The sequence below is a fragment of the Triticum dicoccoides genome, chromosome 6B, assembly GCF_002162155.2.
Source record: "Triticum dicoccoides isolate Atlit2015 ecotype Zavitan chromosome 6B, WEW_v2.0, whole genome shotgun sequence".
Lineage (NCBI taxonomy): Eukaryota > Viridiplantae > Streptophyta > Magnoliopsida > Poales > Poaceae > Triticum > Triticum dicoccoides.
Genome location: NC_041391.1, coordinates 140,179,563 through 140,184,214, shown reverse-complemented (window position 1 = coordinate 140,184,214; position 4,652 = coordinate 140,179,563).

The following is a 4,652-nucleotide window of genomic DNA, read 5'->3' as shown; positions in this document are numbered from 1 at the left end:
GTGCGCGGTGGCGGCGGCTGTGATGGGGCGGGCTTATCCTTGACGTTGCTGCGCGCCGGGGGGCTCCTACTTGTCCCGCGGTGTGCGGAGGCCGCCTCCGGCTTGATGAGGTAGCGCGACGGGGACGGTGGCTCCTCCTTGACCCACGCCGACCATGATAGTGACAGGCCCATTTGACGGAAGAAGGAAGTCGTCCGTCAGAGCCGCCTCCGCGAGAAGGGTGGCCGCTGATCCGGCGGCTTCTGGTCCTCCTCTTCGGAGGACGAGAGGACGGTATCCTCCTTGACGGAGGAGTCGGCCACCATGGACACCGAGGGGCCCGGGGAGCATTGGCGGCGGCGCTAAGATCCACCGGAGGATGAACTCTCTCCGCCACTGCCTGCCAGCGCGGAGCACCACGACTTCGGGATCGCCACGGTAGGAGAATAGGCTCAAAAATTTAGAGAATGGGCTCGGAAAGGAGGAGGGGATCGAAGAAAATAAAAGAAAATGATGGAGTAAATGTCTAGATTGTCTTTGGGCAGAAGTTGACTAGCCAACAAATTGGCAACATTTTAGAGTAGATGTAGCAGTGGAAAATTTGACTCACAGCCTACATATTAAACGACATATTAAAACTCAAGAACATTTAAAATGACATGTTTCTCTTTCACACAATGGCACTATAGTTACATGGCTAAATGGTTTGCGACCAGCATATTTAACTACCTGATAGATTGGCAACATTTTTAGACAACCAAGGCGGAAGGTTAGCCCATCAAATCAATGGAGAGTTTGACTTGGCCTACATATGAAACGACATCTTCAAACTCGAGAAATCATTTGTGTGCGAAACAAGCCTCGAGTGCGCAATCGCAAGATAATGATGCAAGAAACGGGGTCACCGCCATGGGGATAGCATCTAAATTCCAGGTTGCGTATGATTTTCCAAATCCCACAACAAATTGACGAGAAAGCAAGATGTGAAAGCGGTGGCGGGGGAGTGGAGAAGATGTTCTTTCTGCCTTTGGGCTCTTTTGAGTCAAATGAATTCTATAATATTTTTTGATCGTTAGAATCCTTAGAAATATTTCCTACATTGGTTGTTTGATTTGTAGGATTGAATCTATAAGTAATTTTTTCCTAAGGAATTATGTGTATTACATTTCATAGGAAATCCAGTATCCACTCCTACCTCATGTTAGAAATTCTTTGTTTTTCCTATGACATCGCACACTATATATGCTATTTAAGTCGGCATGCCACTACAGTACAATTTTCCAATTCCACGTTCTAAGATTTTTGCGAATCAGAGAGGGTTTTAGTTTTTTTTTTCAGTTTTAGCCGTCAGCTGAAAAATTTCAAAGGCAAAATCTTTGTTGTCTCATTCACTAACGAAGATGAAATTTATTGACCAAAGATAATTCACGAAACAATTGTACTCACCACGGGACGACAGAAACCATGTTTTTTTGCATCGATCTAATCAACTACGCCCTCCTGTCTTTTTTTACTCTGCATATAAGATTTATCTGAAGTTAAACTTTGTAAACTTTAACCAACTTTATATTAAAAAAACAACATTCACAATACAAATTCAAAATCATTAGATGCGCCATGAATTAATTCTATATTGTATAACTTTACTGTTGTAGATATTAAAATTTACCATATAAATTTGGTCAAATTTGATAAAGTTTGCCTTCAGACAGATTTTATGTGCGGAGTAAAAAGCAAATGAGGGAGTACTCCTTAGGCCGTTGATTGTTTCCTTGCCGTCGCCTGCCGGGCCCCGCAGCTGGAGATTAGGTTATGCTAATCGCAGCCTGCCACTGGTACATGTAGATGCGTATCTTGCTAGTTTGGTTTGGTAACCAGCCAGGACCGGCAGCCGGGTCGCGTCCCTTTTCGCTTTGGTGACGCGGTACCGGCGGCGTACTTCCGTGTCTCTTCCTCTTAGGACAAATGCTAATGTCCATGTGCAGGAAATAAATGGAAAATAAGAGCAACTCCAACGGGCCAACCCAAACGGACGGTGTATTTGTCCGCTTTTTGTCCGTTTGGGTCTGCCGCCCGCCTGGTGTCTGCCCAGTTTTGCATTTGGGTCGACAGTGCGTCCAACGCGCCGACCCATTTCATGCCCGCATTCAACTTTTAAATAATAAGGGCCCGCGGCCAATCATGCCAGCGTTCATGTCTCATGCCGGCACCATGCCAGCGCCGGCATACAATGCCAACTTCAGAAAATATCACCACAGTTCATGCTGGCGCACTCGCCAGCTGGCCTGTACACATGCCAGCACACAAAAAAGGGTGGGACTTGAGTTCGACCACGCCATCTCGGCTCCCGTGGTCATGCCGGCACACCTGCCGGCATACAAAAAAGATGGCCCTCGCCGCCATAGATCACTCGTCGATGATCTTGAGCATGTCGGCCTGCATCTTTTCGAACCACAGCCTCTTCCTTGGCGACACGGTGTTGAGATCCACTTTCATGATCTCCACCCCGGTCATCATGCTCGCAAGAGTCACTTCTTTCGCCTTGGTCTTGGCGTTGGCGGCCTCGATCTCTAGCATCCTGGCTTGCTTTCCGCCTCGAGCTCGAACATCTTGGCTTGCTTCTTGGCGTCAAGATCAAGCCTCCTCCTTTGGATCTCCATGAAAGCATCCATTTGCTTCGCCTTGAAACGTCGGCGCTCCTCCTCCCTTGAGTCCTTCTTATTCATCATGCCGTCCATGCTTGCGATCAAGGCGTTGGTGGACGCATCTCACTTGTCCTCCTTGGAGTTGGTCTTCCCCCGCGGCCGTGCCGGCTCGCCCTCCCCAACATCCTTCACGGCTTTCTTCCCCCCACGTGCCTTGAGTGCGGCATATTGTGCCTTGAACTTCTCTTCGTCCTTGATGACCCGATAGCAATGGGAGTGGTTGAAGCACTTGCCATTGTATTGAACCTTGAATGCCTCCAAAGCTTAAAATGCCTACAAAATGTTTCCATGCAAGCATACGGGCAAGTGATAGCAAATGAAGACGTAAAAGGATGATCTTGATGACACAAAAGAGGGTGGCTTGCTTGCTATCATACCATGTCTTGCATGCCGATGCCGCTCACGGGGCGGGCCTTGACGCTCTAAAGGGTGGCGCAAAACTTGTTGCACTCTTGTTGGATCACCCTCCACCGCTTGGAAATGAAGACCCACCCGCGCGTGCTCACAAATTGGTAAGGTGGAAACTTCTTGCGCTCATGGAACTCTCGGTGCACACGAGTCCAAAAGGTCGAATGCTTTTGCTCGGCGCCCGTCTTCGGGTCTTGTCCAATGTCTCGCCAACACTCGCAAAGAAGCTTGTCTTCGGCCTCCGTGTACGCCTTCGAACGCTTGCTCTTGCGCTTGGGCTTAGGACCAGCGGCTTGGTTGGCGAGCTCGTCCTCGAACAAAGGCTCCACGTCGATGTCGCACTCGTCCTCTTCCTCTAGCCCGTAGTCATTCGGGAACTCGTGGTCGAGGGGAAAGCCATCCAGGTCAACGCCGACCTGATCACGCATGAAGGCCGCCTGGTCGGGATCATAGCCAGCGGCCGGCGTGAACGCCCCGCGGCCGTCTTGGCTTTGTGTCTCGTCGGGATCGTAGCCAGCGCCTCGCTCACCGCCCTCGAAGATGAGGTTTTGCATGAAGTCCTCATCGACGGCGAATGACATTCCCTCGAACAGGTTACGGGTGTCTGGGAGCCCGCCGGCCAGCGTCTGCCGCGCACGTTTCCTCGTGCTGCCGGACGACGAGCCACCAACCACTCGGGTGGCGTTGAGGTCGATGGGTGTGTTGGGGAACGTAGTAATAATTCAAAAAAATTCTACGCATCACCAAGATCAATCTATGGAGAGACTAGCAACGAGAGAGAGAGGGGAGTGCATCTTCATACCCTTGAAGATTGCGATGCGGAAGCGTTACAAGAACGTGGATGAGGGAGTCGTACTCGCGGCGATTCAAATCGCGGAAGATCCGATCTAACGCCGAACGGACGGCGCCTCCGCGTTCAACACACATACAGCCCAGGGGCGTCTCCTCCTTCTTGATCCAGCAAGGGGAGAGGAGAATTTGAGGGAGAGCTCCGACAACACAACGGCATGGTGGTGGAGCTTGCAGTTCTCCGGTAGGGCTTCGCCAAGCACTATTGAGGAGGAGGTGGAGTTGGAGAGGGGGAGGGCTGCGCCAGGGGCAAGGGGTGAAGCTCCCATGCGCCTCCCCACTATATATAGGGGTGGAGGGGGCTGGTTTCTTGCCCTCCAAGTCCATTGGGGCGTTGGCAAAGCTGGTAGGAAAGAAATCACATCATTTCCTTCCCCTCCGATTGTTATCCCCCCTTTTAGGGATCTTGATCTTATCCCTTTGGGATATGATCTTATTCCTTCTAAGGGGGGATCTTGGTGCGCCTTGACCAGGGTTGTGGGGCCTTGCCCCCACTACCCACGTTCATGTTGGTCCCCCCATGCAGGTGGGCCCCACTCCGGAACCTTCTAGAACCTTCCCGGTACAATATTGAAAAATCCCGAACATTTTCCGGTGGCCAAAATAGGACTTTCCATATATAAATCTTTACCTCCGGACCGTTCTGGAACTCCTCGTGACGTCCGGGATCTCATCCGGGACTCCGAACAACATTCGGTAACTGCACACTAA